Source organism: Arachis ipaensis, chromosome B04 (assembly GCF_000816755.2).
Source record: "Arachis ipaensis cultivar K30076 chromosome B04, Araip1.1, whole genome shotgun sequence".
NCBI lineage: Eukaryota > Viridiplantae > Streptophyta > Magnoliopsida > Fabales > Fabaceae > Arachis > Arachis ipaensis.
In genome coordinates this window covers 46,462,798-46,477,158 of record NC_029788.2, presented here as the reverse complement: position 1 = coordinate 46,477,158, position 14,361 = coordinate 46,462,798, and the positions used below count along the sequence as shown (strand labels likewise).

General features: G+C 38.1%; 1 long non-coding RNA gene across 1 annotated transcript; it reads right to left on the bottom strand.

Annotated features, from left to right (window-relative positions):
- LOC110270629 lies at positions 735 to 13,211 on the bottom strand. Its single transcript, XR_002360269.1, has 3 exons — positions 13,200 to 13,211; positions 11,100 to 11,102; positions 735 to 971 (listed from the first exon to the last, which is right to left on the bottom strand). It is a non-coding gene; the product is annotated as an uncharacterized LOC110270629 (long non-coding RNA).

The following is a 14,361-nucleotide window of genomic DNA, read 5'->3' as shown; positions in this document are numbered from 1 at the left end:
ATAATAGGACTAAAGTTTCATTTAAAATTGGTTTCGCTTTAAAATTCAATTTGGAACATTCACAGAGAGCCAACAAGTTACTGCTGTTCCAAAAATTCTGCAGTAAAAATCAGATTCCATAACCATTACTTAAAAATTCACCATAAATCTTATATTTAATGAAAAGATCTCAAACTCTCCAATTAAGTCCCAATTGTTCCCAAGTTTAACCAGGACTTGGTTCAACACAATTCCGATCATCACAGAATTAGTTACAGTCTTTCAAAGTTACTGTTTTCACTTAAAGGTAATGTAGAAAATCAGATTTTACGGCTTAACTTTGAAAATTCATAACTAAATCTTCAGTTAATACGAAACCTTCAAATTTAAATCCTAACAACTACACTTGTTAAAGTTTACTCAGATTTTAATCTCATACCATTTCGATCGCTAGCAAATTACTAGGCTATCCTCAAAGTAACCATTCTATTTTGAAAACCAGATTCTTAATAATAGTTTAGTCTTTTAGGCCTTAATTCTTCAACAATTCTTAATCCAGTATCAAATATATCAAATGATTATCTTAGTCTCTACCATTTATACATAATCAGTCCAAACCACAATCCTCTACTAATCTCAAGTCACTTTCACAGTCATAGCAATATATCAAACAACCATTTCAACAACCAACAATCAATAATTCAAGCATCTACCACACATAATTACAATCAATTCAATCACAGCACCAAGCACAATCGCAATCACAATCCAACATTCATATAATCAATTAATTACTCACAGCTATTAATACTATTTGCAGTTATTCAGTAAACCTTGTTGGCATTCCTAAATTAAAATCATTTTAAACTCCCTACCTCGATTAGCTAAACCGGAAGGAATTAACCACGATAAACCTGCTCTTTTTGAATTCATAGCAGCAGCAACAATTCCAACATTATTGGGACGCGGCAGCAGCATCAACCATGATCATACTCCAACAACAACAATTTTGACAGCTCCAACAGAACACAGCAACACTAAAACAAAGGTATCGGCTACCGTAATTAAAATAAGAATATAGCAGAGAAACAAAATTCTAAATAGAAAAAGAGTGGAAACATTACAAGATTATGAATGGAGGTTCAGAGTCAAAATAAAGAAGATGGCGCAACAGTTTGTCTTCTCTAGCGATGAGCTCCAATTCTGGCGATTCCAACGAATACAGTATAATTAGGAATATTAGAGGCCAAGACAGGATCATTTCAAAGCGACAATGGTTCAGAAATGGTAACTCTAATAGCTAGGACAGAATTGACTCACCCGCAATGATAGCGGCGACCAAGAATTCCAAAGACAAACCCTAGTAGCAACGCCAGCGGCGCTGCCTCCTCCTAGTCGTCGTGCTCTCCTTCTTCCTGTATGCGTTCTACATCGCTCATCACCTCGCTTCACGCGGTGGCATTCTCCTCCTGTAGTGACTTGAACGGCGGCGGCTATCCCAAACAGAGACAACGACGTCGTCTCCCCTTCTCTCCACGCGCAGCAGCTCTAATCGATGATGATAGCAGCGACGGATGCACAAGGATAACGAAGTCGAAGCCTTCTTGATCATCCCAGCGTCTTCCTCCTATTCCCTTACTCCCCGACTCCCGACTCCCGACTTCTCCATCTCCCCCTCTCGATCTCTCTTTTTCCCCCTTCGAGCTCCCCTTTCTCTCTTCACTGTTTCTTTCCTTTTCTCTGAACGTATGTAGTGTGCGTTTTGTGAAATTAGGGTATCAATTAGGAAATTTGTGATCTTAAACTAAATTAGATTTTGATTTGATAAATTAGGAAAAAATATATACAAGTAATTTAAAATTATACAAAATATTCTATTATAATAAGATTACTTAAAAATGTTAATTGATTCAAAATAAAACTATCTCCGAATCTATTTAATTATTTCTAACAAAATAATTTCTAAAATTACAAAATTTAAACTTAACAAGATAAAATCACAATTTATTTATATTTAGATTTTCAAAAATGCGGGATGTTACAATAGGAGCAAGGAAGCGTAATTGTTGGAATGAGGTGGTAATAATCACTAGGGTTGAGTGAGTGGATTAGTGTGACGTTAATAAAAGTTAGTGTGAAATCTAAATTAGGCGCCTTTTAGAACACACACTACCATAGGAGGCTAAGTCACAATAGAAGCATGCACGTCACTCATCCTAATGTGCTTGAAATACTTTAAGTAAGCTTGTAAGTTGAGACGAACTATAAAGAAGCACACAAGTATCCAAGCCAAACATATATGGATGCATATGATCAAGAAGCACAAGGCATTAAGATAAATGCTCAACATCAACCAACAAGAAAATTGCCGAATCGAGGAAAAGGATTCCAATTACATGGTGGCTAGCTACAACATGCAATTCACGAAGAGTTACAACTTGAAGGTGATTCTCATCACTTGGTATTCTCAAAAGGTAAGCATGAAAAAGTCAAAACCAAGTAGTAAATCATAACCTCAATCAAGGAATCCAACAAAGAATATTCAAAAATAATTATGCTAAGATAGCATTTAATTAGTAATAAGCAGCAATATATGGTAAACAAAAGCAAAAATCCAACACTTATAAAAGAAAATGAAATGAAATCTAACTAAAACTAACTAATCAACTGACTAACTAACTAATTAACTAACAAAAATAAATGGTTATCAATGGTGTTTGGAAGTGTTGGATGAGGGGTAGGAGAAGGGAAGAAGAAAGGAGAAGGAAGGAAATGGAGAGAGGAGGAGAAAAGAAGTGTAGTGAAGGAAGGATATCCGCGCGTACGCGTGCATGGCGCGCGCGCACGGATGGTGGTGTAATGGACGCGACGCGTACGCGTAGATAACGCGTGCGCGTCGATGGCTTATTTCGAGAGTGTCGCGTATGCCTCATGTACACGTGCGCGCGAGTTGGTTTGTGCCTCAGGCATAGTGCTGGCGCAATGTAGGCGCAACTCTCGGGAAAATGGCTGGGAGGCAAAATCTTGCAATCCACGTGTGCGCGTGCATGGCGCGTGCGTGTGGATAGGTAAAAATGCTTTGGACACGCGTACGCGTGTAGTGCGCGTACGCATGGATGATGCTCTGTTTTTCAAATATTGTTTTCTATATTTTTGCACCAATCCAAGCATTCTAAACCTCCAAACAGCTACCAAAACACCTTAAAACCTTATTTAACATACTAAACTATCAATTATACTCAGCAAACTCAACAAAACATGAAATTACACTAACTACCAATATGTACAAAAAGAGAAAAAATGAAAAAATTTTACCATGGTGGGTTGTCTCCCACCTAGCACTTTTGTTTATTGTTCTTAAGTTGGACTTATGGGGAGCTCCTCTCAAGGTGGCTTGTGCTTGAAGCTATCCTTGAACATCCACCAATGCTTGAATCTCCAATAAGCTCCATTCTTCAATTTTAATATCTTCAAGCTTTGATGGAGTTCTTCACAAATCATGAGCTCCCAAGTTTGAGTTTCCTTGTGCGATCCGGCATCCCACACTTTGTTTTGACACTCGTCCTTAAATTGGTCATCATTGTTCCATCCGGGTGGCATGACCTTAGAATTCTCAAAGAAGCTTCCAAACAACTTCCTAGACCCATGCAATTTGGTTCTCCATCAATCAATACTATACAACTTTGAGCATGCAACCAACATGAACTTAGAGTGGTGTTTTCAACCACTACACAACTCTATTCTACTTTTAACTCTACAAAGAGCTCTAAGTTGACCATCAGTTTCAATCAAACCATATTCAAGTGAGAAAGTAAAGCTTAGGGATAAGAATTTTACCCACTTGAATGTTGTGTAGGATGGTGACTTAGGGAGTGGTAGTCCTAATGATCTTGCAAGCTGGTGCGGTATTTGTAACCCACTAACTTACCGGCAAGTGCACCGGGTCGTACCAAATAATACCTTATGTGAGTAAGGGTCGATCCCATGAGGATTGATGGATTAAGCAACAATAGTGTTTGATAGGACTAGTTAGACAAACAGAAAATGGTATTGAGATGCAATATAAAAGACATTAAACAATATAAAGAATATTGAAGAAAGGCAAGTAAATACTTTGGAAAAAAATATGGAGAAGATAGTTAACGCTTCAGAGTTATCTATTCTTCCGGATTAACCTTTCTTACTAACTATTTTAATTATGTAGTATTTAATTCATGGCAAACTATATGTGACTAGACCCTAATTCCTTAGACTTTCCTAGTCTGCTCTAAAATTCATCAAAAGCCAATTCCTTGGTCAATTAATTCCAATTAGAGAGTGATGATCAAATTCCAGTTTATACGCCACAAAAACTCTAATTACCTAAAAATAAAATGATTATATGTCACGTATCCCGTTAAATCCAGATAATTAAAATTTAGGAGAATATGTTTTCAAGCTGTTGTTCAAATAAATAGCTTTTCCAAGTTAAACAAGAACTCAAATAAAAAGAGGGTCATACTTCCGTTCCATCCAAATTCATAAAATAAAGAGCGAAAACAATTCTTAAATTACAAATCCATACGTAAATTAAAATAGAAAAAGCAATAAAATCAATCCATAGAATAGACAGAGCTCCTAACCTTAACAATGGAGGATTAGTTGCTCATGGTTCAAAGTAAAAAATAAGGATTCAGGTAAAAACGTACTGAGTTCCCATCTGATGGATCTGAATCCCCTTTTATAACTAATCCTAATAATTTAAAAATCAAATTTCTAAAATTAAAATTAAAATAATATCTTTTCCTATTTAAAAATCAAATTTGAATTTAAATTTGAATTAATTTAAATAATCAAGTCTTCAATGGATGGATGGGGACCACTTGTTTTGTGCATTCTGCAGCTTCTAATCTGTGTTTTCTGGGCTGAAAACTGGGTCAAAACAGCCCAGAAATCGCCCCTAGCGTTTTCTGCATTTTTCTGCACGTGGCGCATGTCACGCGTACGCGTCAGTCATGCGTACGCGTCGATGGTCTTTTTCGCGAGTCACGCGGACGCGTCGGTCACGCGGACGAGTCGCTGAGCAAATCTTCAAATCACGCGAACGCGTCAGTTACGCGTACGCGTCGCTCCTCGCTGCCATATCCTTTGATTCTTGTGCTGCAGAAACTCCATCAAATCCAGCCGAATGCTACCTAAAATAAACAGTATTGCACAAAACTCAAAATAGCATCCATAGTGGCTAAAATATAATTAATTCTTAATTAAACTCAACAAATTACATGCAAATTTACTAGGAAAAAATAGGAAAGATGCTCACGCATCACAACACCTAACTTGAATTGTTGCTTGTCCTCAAGCAACCAAAACTAATATAAGCTTAGGATGTGAATTTGCATGAGAATGAGAGTTCGATTAAGCTCATGTCTCTTCTTATAGTGGGGTTTACAACTGCAATCCTGAATAGTTTTGGCATCTCACTTTATCCTTTGAAGTTCAGAATGATTGGCATCCATAGGAACTCAGAATTCAGATAGTGTTATTGATTCTCTTAGTTCAGTATGTTGATTCTTGAACACAGCTACTTTATGAGTCTTGGCCGTGCCCCTAAGCATTTTGTTTTCCAGTATTACCACCGGATACATAAATGCCACAGACACATAACTGGGTGAACCTTTTTAGATTGTGACTCAGCTTTGCTAGAGTCCCGAGTTAGAGGTCCCCAGAGTTCTTAAGCACACTCTTTTTGCTTTGGATCACGACTTTAACCGCTCAGTAACAAGCTTTTCACTTGACACCTTCACGCCACAAGCACATGGTTAGGGACAACTTGATTTAGCCGCTTAGGCTAGGATTTTATTCTTTTGGGCCCTCCTATCCATTAATGCTCAAAGACTTGGATCCTTTTTACCCTTTGCCTTTAAGTTTGAAGGATTATTGGCTTTTTCTGCTTGCTTTTCTCTCCTTTTTTTTCTATAAATTTTTTTTCGCAAGCTTCGTGTTTTTCACTGCTTTTTCTTGCTTCAAGAATCAATTTTATGATTTTTTAGATTATCAATAACATTTCTCTTTTTTCATCATTCTTTCAAGAGCCAACAATTTTAACATTCATAAACTTCACTCTAAAAAATTTGCACTGTTCAAGCATTCATTCAGAATCACAGAAAATACCACCAATCTAAGTAAGTGAGACTATTCTAAAAATTTAACTCAAATTCTCATGAACTACATCTGTTCTTCTTTCTTTTTGATTTCAAGCTTAGTGGGCAATACATGAGACATCTTTTAGAATTAAAGCACTTAACAGAAAAATTAAACTATAACCTATGAATCTACTAATAAAGGATCATGCAGCAAACAAAGCAAAATAGCAGAAAACCGGAACATACATAATAAAAGCGGGAGGGAATAAAAATGAAAGAAACTCAACGACCTTAGTTATCTGAGCAGTCGTTTTATTCTTCAGGTTGTGCTCCTCAGTGAAGACGATTTGCCTCCCTTTTGGTGCCATCGGAATAGACAGAAAATCCTTAAGTGAAGTGTCAACACCAAACATAAATGTTTGCTTGTCCTCAAGCAAAGAAGAACTGAAAATAAAAAGAGACATATATTATGAGAAAAGAAAAATAAAAGGATAAAAGAACAAGAGAGAATTAGGATTGGGAGAGAGAGAAAAAAATTAAAATTGGGCGGCGAAGGCGACGCGTACGCGTATGGCACGCGTACGCGTGGGTCGCGAAACTTCCTTAATTATGCGTCAGCGTCAAACACGCGTCCGCGTGCCTTGGGTTTTGCGCGATTCGCGCGAACCCAGCCGCGCGCACGCGCAACTCTCTGTTCGCGTGGCTAAGGAACCAAATTTGGCATACGACGCGTTCACGTCATGCACGCGCACGCGTGGATGGCCGTTTGGTCAAATGACGCAAACGCGTCAGGGACGCGTACGTGTGGGCAATTTTGTGCTTTTAGCACACTTCCATCCCCAAGCCAACACAACTCTCTGCCCAAACACCTTTTATGCCGATTTGCGAAGTCACGCATACGCGTCGATGACGCGGACGCGTAGAGTGCCAAAATCATGATTGACGCGCACGCGTGGAGTACGCGTACACGTGGGGTATGCGTACGCGTGGGTTTGTTTGTGCTAGAGGCATCATTTTTGCATCATTCCCGCGCAACTCTCTGTTCAAAGTTATTTTTCACGCACACCTGACTGACGCGTACGCGTCAGCGACGCTTGCGCATCGTGTGCTCTCTCTCTTTTTTTTTTTAGATACCGTCCGGCTCCTGTTCTAAGATAGCTGCATGATCTGAAAGAAATAGGAAAAACTTAGTAAAAAAATCAAATAAGAAAGAAAACTACTACTACGAAAAATAGCTAGGGATACGAAATTATCGGGTTACCTCCCGACAAGCGCTTCTTTAACGTCACTACTTTGACGGTCAATTCTGCTAGTTCAGCAGATGAATGGACCTTTGGCGATCAATCTCGCCTCCAAGATAGTGCTTCAACCTCTAGCCATTCACTGTAAAATTTCTATCAGAATTCTCTTCCTGTACTTCCACATGACCATATGGAGAAGCTCTGGTAACCACAAACGGTCTTGACCACCAAGATTTCAGCTTCTCGGGAAAGAATTTGAGTCTTGAATTATACAAAAGCACTCTCTGTCCTGGCTCAAAGACTCTGATGGCAATATTCTTGTCATGCAGTATCTTGGTTCTCTCCTTATAGAGCTTGGCATTCTCATAGGCTGAGTATCTGAATTCATCAAGCTCATTCAACTGAAGCATCCGCTTAATTCTTGCAGCTTCTGAATCAAGATTCAGATATCTGATTGCCCAGTAAGCCTTGTGCTCTAACTCAACTGACAAGTGACGGGCTTTGCCATAGACTAACTGATAGGGGGACATGCCAATTGGAGTCTTGTACGCTGTCCGGTATGCCCAGAGTGCATCATCAAGCTTCCAAGACCAGTCCTTTCTTGAAACGCTGACGGTCTTCTCTAGAATTCTCTTAAGTTCCCTGTTGGAAACTTCAACCTGTCTACTCGTCTGAGGGTGATAGGGGGTTGCCACCTTATGACGGACTCCATATCTGTGCAGAAGAGAATCCAGTTGTCTGTTACAAAAGTGACTTCCTCCATCACTAATGAGTGTCCTTGGGATGCCAAACTAGCTAAAGATATACCTCTGAAGAAAGTTCATTACCACCTTGGCATCATTAGTGGGTAGAGCCACAGCTTCCACCCACTTGGACACATAATCAACTGCCACTAGAATATAGTTGTTTGAATGTGATGGTGGAAAAGGTCCCATGAAATCAATAGCCCACACATCAAACAACTCAACCTCAAGAATCCCCTGCTGTGGCATTTCGTGATTGGCAGGGAGATTTGTAGCTTTTGCACATCTGTCACAGTGCTTCACAAATTCTCTTGAATCTCTGAAGAGGGTAGGCCAGTAGAACCCGCTTTGAAGGACCTTTGTAGCTGTCCTTTCACCACCAAAGTGGCCTCCATATTCAGAACCATGACAGTGCCAAAGAATATGCTGTGTTTCTTCATCTGGGACACATCTCCTTATTATACCATCTGAACACCTTTTAAAAAGGTATGGTTCCTCCCAAATATAGTACTTTGCATCAGTTAATAGCTTCTTTACTTGTTGCCTGCTGTACTCCATTGGAATAAAATTCATGGCCTTATAATTTACAATATCTGCGAACCATGGAGCCTGCTGAATGAGGAAGAATTGCTCATCTAGAAATGTCTCAGTTACAGCTGTGGGTGGTTGTTCTCCTGCTTCAGGTTCAATTCTGGAGAGATAGTCAGCTACTTGATTTTCTGACCCTTTCCTGTCTTTTATCTCAATATCAAACTCCTGAAGGAGTAATACCCATCTGATTAATCTTGGTTTAGAATCCTGTTTGGTTAGAAGATACTTCAAAGCAGCATGGTCAGTATAAACAATAACCTTAGAACCAAGTAAATATGACCTAAACTTATCAACAGCATACACAACAGCTAATAATTCCTTTTCTGTAGTTGTGTAATTCTTTTGAGCATCATTTAACACATGACTGGCATAGTAAATGACATGTACAAGCTTACCATGCCTCTGTCCTAGAACAGCTCCTATAGCAAAATCACTAGCATCACACATTAATTCAAATGGTAAATCCCAGTCAGGGGGGGCTATAATGGGAGCAGAGGTAAGGTTTGCTTTCAGAGTTTTAAAAGCATGCAAACAATCATAATCAAAGATAAAAGGAACATCAACAACCAATAGGTTGCTCAGTGGTTTAGCAATCTTAGAAAAATCCTTTATAAATCTTCTATAAAATCCTGCATGACCCAAGAAACTCCTAACTGCCTTAACATTAGTTGGTGGTGGTAATTTTTCAATTACCTCCACCTTTGCTCTGTCAACCTCAATCCCCTTACTTGAAATCCGGTGTCCAAGAATAATGCCTTCTGTAACCATAAAATGGCATTTTTCCCAATTTAAAACAAGGTTTGATTCTTGACACCGTTTCAAGACAAGAGATAAATGTTTAAGACAGGATTCAAAAGAATTACCAAAAACAGAAAAGTCATCCATAAATATCTCAATAAACTTTTCAACCATATCAAAAAAATTAAAAGCATACACATCTGAAAAGTTGCTGGAGCATTGCAAAGTCCAAATGGCATTCTCCTGTAGGCAAATGCTCCAAAGGGGCATGTGAATGCTGTCTTCTCTTGATCTTGAGGGTCCACTACAATTTGATTATATCCAGAATATCCATCTAAAAAATAATAAAAAGCATGACCAGCTAACCTCTCAAGCATTTGATCAATGAAAGGCAGGGGGAAATGATCTTTCCTTGTAGTAGTGTTGAGCCTCCTGTAGTCTATGCACATTCTCCATCCTGTAACTGTTCTTGTAGGAATAAGCTCATTCTTTTCATTCTTGATCATTGTCATCCCTCCTTTCTTGGGAACTACCTGCACAGGACATACCCAAGGACTGTCAGAAATAGGGTAAATAATACCTGCTTCCCATAATTTCATTACCTCTTTTTGGACCACTTCTTTCATAGTTGGATTGAGTCTCCTTTGTGGTTGCACAACTGGTTTGACATCATCTTCAAGGAGGATCTTGTGCATACACTTGGTTGGACTAATCCCTTTCAAGTCACTAATGGTCCACCCAAGAGCTGTTTTACAACTCTTGAGCACTGAAACAAGCGCCTCTTCCTCTTCAGGCTTCAGGGAAGAGCTAATAATTACTGGATATGAATCATTTCTACCCAAGAACACATATTTCAGAGAAGGGGGTAAGGGTTTGAGCTCAAGCTTGGGGGCTTCCTCCTCCTTGATTGGCGTGTTCATCAGCTCCTTTTGGGGTGGTGAATCATCAATTTCAACTAATTCACACTCAGAAATAGGATCCAGAACATCATCAAGTACCTCAATTTCCAGTACTTCTTGAACAAGTGGTTCAATAACATCTATTTTTATACACCCCTCAGAATCATTGGGGTGCTTGAGGGCTTCAAAAATATTTAGGACCACCTGTTATTCGTTGACCCTCAGGGTTAATTCACCCTTTTGCACATCAATCAGAGCTCTACCTGTAGCTAAAAATGGTCTACCAAGTATAATAGAGGGTTTTACCTCCTCTTCCATGTCTAATATAACAAAATCAACAGGAAAAATAAATGGTCCTACTTTAACAAGTAAATCTTCAACCACATCCACAGGTAATTTAATAGAAAGATCAGCAAGTTGAAGAGAAATACGAGTAAGTTTTACCTCCTCAATTTGAAGCTTTTTCATCACTGAAAGTGGCATGAGGTTGATGCTAGCTCCAAGATCACATAAAGCTCTCTGAATGCCGACTTCTCCAATGGTGCAAGGAATGACAAAGCTTCCTAGGTCTGGCATCTCCTCAGGAAGGGTGTATTGAATAATAGCACTACATTCCTTGGTTAACACCACGGTTTCTTGCTCCTTCCAATTCCTCTTGTGGGTCAACAACTCTTTCATAAATTTAGCGTAGAGAGGCATTTGCTCCAGAGCCTCTGCAAAAGGAATGTTGATCTGCAGCTTCTTGAAGACATCTAAAAATTTAGAGAATTGCTTCTCTTTGGACACCTTCTGAAGCCTCTGAGGATATGGCATTTTTGGCTTGTATTCAGGGGCCTTTGGTAAGGTGGGATAAGTGTCAAGAGAGTCAGGAAACGGGTTGTCTGCACGCTTAGGAGGGGCGTGCTCTACTTCTTCCTTCTTCTCCTCTGGAGTTTTCTTTTCAACTAGATCTTCATTGACCTTGGTCTCAAAACCGGCTACATTACCACTTCTCAATTGAATAACCTTGCAATCTTCTCTTGGGTTCACCACTGTATCACCAGGGAATGTATTTGAGGATCTTTCAAGTAATTGCTTGCTCATTTGACCCATTTGCACCTCCAAGTTTCTAATGGAGGCTCTGGTTTCTTTCATGAAACTTATCATCATCTCCCAATTAGAATCTTCTTGAGATTTAAAATTTGCCTGCTGAGGTGGTTGTTGTTGCTGAGACTGAAATTGGTGGTTATTATTGTTGTTCTGTTGAAAACCGCCCTGAGAACTATTGTTGAAGTTTTGAGGTCTCTGAGGTTGATCTCTCCACCCAAAATTTGGGTGATTCCTCCATCCATAATTGTATGTCTTAGAATATGGATCATTGTTGGGATTTCTAGGACCACTCGCCATGTAATTCACCTGTTCAGAAGAGAGTTGAGCATAATCACAATTATCATTTTGCATAAAGTTACCTGCCATGTCATAGGAGACTTCCTGTGGTGGATTTTGGGTGTTGATAGCTGAGACTTGTATGCCACCCATCTATTGAGTAAGTAGATTTATTTGCTGAGACATCAGCTTGTTCTGAGCAAGAAGAGTATTAACAGCTTCTACTTCCAACACGCCTCTCTTCTGAGGGGTCTCAGAGTTCACAGGATTCCTATTAGATGAGTATAAATATTGGTTGCTTGTAACCAATTCAATCAGCTCAATAGTTTCCTCTGGTGTCTTCTTCTTGTACAATGAACTGCCTGCAGAAGTGTCTAGGCTCATCTTAGACATCTCACCCAAGCCTTCATAAAAGATATCCAGTTGGGTCCATTTGGAGAACATGTCTGGAGGGCATTGCCTAGTCAATAGCTTGTATCTCTCCCAAGCTTCATAAAGAGTTTCTCCCTCCTTCTGTCTGAAAGTCTGAACCTCCAACCTAAGCTTAGTCAGCTTCTTTGGTGGGAAAAATTTAGTGAGAAACTCAGTAACCACCTTTTCCCAAGTATCCAAACTCTCCTTCGGTTGGGAATCTAGCCATAGCTTTGCTTTATCACTCAGAGCAAATGGGAAGAGCATGAGTTTTTATACCTCATGATTCACTCCATTTGTCTTCACAGTATCACATATCTGCAGAAAATCAGAAATAAACTGATTTGGATCTTCATGAGGAAGTCCGTGATACTGGCAGTTTTATTGCACCAGGGTGACCAATTGTGGCTTCAACTCAAAGTTGTTCGCAGCTATAGGAGGTACCACAATGCTTTTTCCATAGAGATCCACAGTAGGGACAGAATAAGAGCCAAGCACACTCCTCTGTTGATCATTCCCGTTCGAATTTGCCACATTGGCATTAGCATTATTGTTAGGATCCATAGTGGATTCTGTAGCCTTGTAAAGTCTTGCTTGTTGTAAATGCCGCCTGAAAGTTCTTTCAAGTTTAGGATTAAAGTCTAAGAGATGTTCCTTGCCTCTGTTTCTGCGCATAAACAAACAGAAGACAAGAAAAGATGGAATTCTCTACGTCAGAGTGCAGAGAATTCCCAGTGAGGTAACCTGAATAAAGAGATAAAAATATTGAATCAAACAAACAAACACTAAAATTCAAAAGTTACTAGAAAAATTATTACTAAAAATTTTCAAAATTATTAGGCAAATTAAATAAGAAAAGTTAAAATAAGACTAACTAGGGGACACCAAACTTAATTTCAGAAATTAAAAAATAATTATTAGTATTAAATTATTATTGAATATTTTTTTAAAAAAAATTAAAAAAGATAAAACAAAACTAATATAATATAAAAAAATTTGAAGAAAACAAAAACGAAAAAATAAAAAAGAAAACCGTAAGTTTTTAGAAAAATCAAAAGAAAAAAAATAAAAGCAAAGGGGGACAGGGGAATGGGAAACGAGAATGAAAACGCAGGGGAGGGGGGTCACGAGTGAAAGAACGGAAGAAAAAGAAAAAAAAATTTCGAAATAAATAAATAAAATAAAATAAAAAAAATAATAAAATAAAACTAATTAAAATTAAAACGCCTAATCTAAGCAATCAAGCAACTAATAGTTGTTAATCACAGTCAATCTCCGGCGAGTGCACCGGGTCGTACCAAGTAATATCTTACGTGAGTAAGGGTCGATCCCACGGGAATTGATGGATTAAGCAACAATAGTGTTTGATAGGACTAGTTAGACAAACAGAAAATGGTATTGAGAAGCAATATAAAAGACATTAAACAATATAAAGAATATTGAAGAAAGGCAAGTAAATACTTTGAAAAAAAATATGGAGAAGATAGTTAAGGCTTCAGAGTTATCTATTCTTCCGGATTAACCTTTCTTACTAACTATTTTAATTATGTAGGATTTAATTTATGGCAAACTATATGTGACTAGACCCTAATTCCTTAGACCTTCCTAGAATCCTCTAAAATTCATCAAAAGCCAATTCCTTGGTCAATTAATTCCAATTAGAGAGTGATGATCAAATTCCAGTTTATATGCCACAAAAACTCTAATTACCTAAAAATAAAAGGATTATATGTCACGTATCCCGTTAAATCCAGATAATTAAAATTTAGGAGAATATGTTTTCAAGCTGTTGTTCAAGTAAAGAGCTTTTCCAAGTTATACAACAACTCAAATAGAAAGAGGGTCATACTTCCGTTCCACCCAAATTCATAAAATAAAGAGCGAAAATAATTTTTAAATTATAAATCCATACGTAAATTAAAATAGAAAAAGCAATAAAATCAATCCATAGAAATAGACAGAGCTCCTAACCTTAACAATGGAGGATTAAGTGCTCATGGTTCAAAGTAGAAAATAAGGATTCAGGTAAAAATGTACTGAGTTCCCATCTGATGGATCTGAATCCCCTTTTATAACTAATCCTAATAATTTAAAAATTAAATTTCTAAAATTAAAATTAAAATAATATCTTTTCCTATTTAAAAATCAAATTTGAATTTAAATTTGAATTGATTTAAATAATCAAGTTTTCAATGGATTGATGGGGACCACTTGTTTTGTCCATTCTGCAGCTTCTAATCTGTGTTTTCTGGGCTGAAAACTGGGTCAAAAC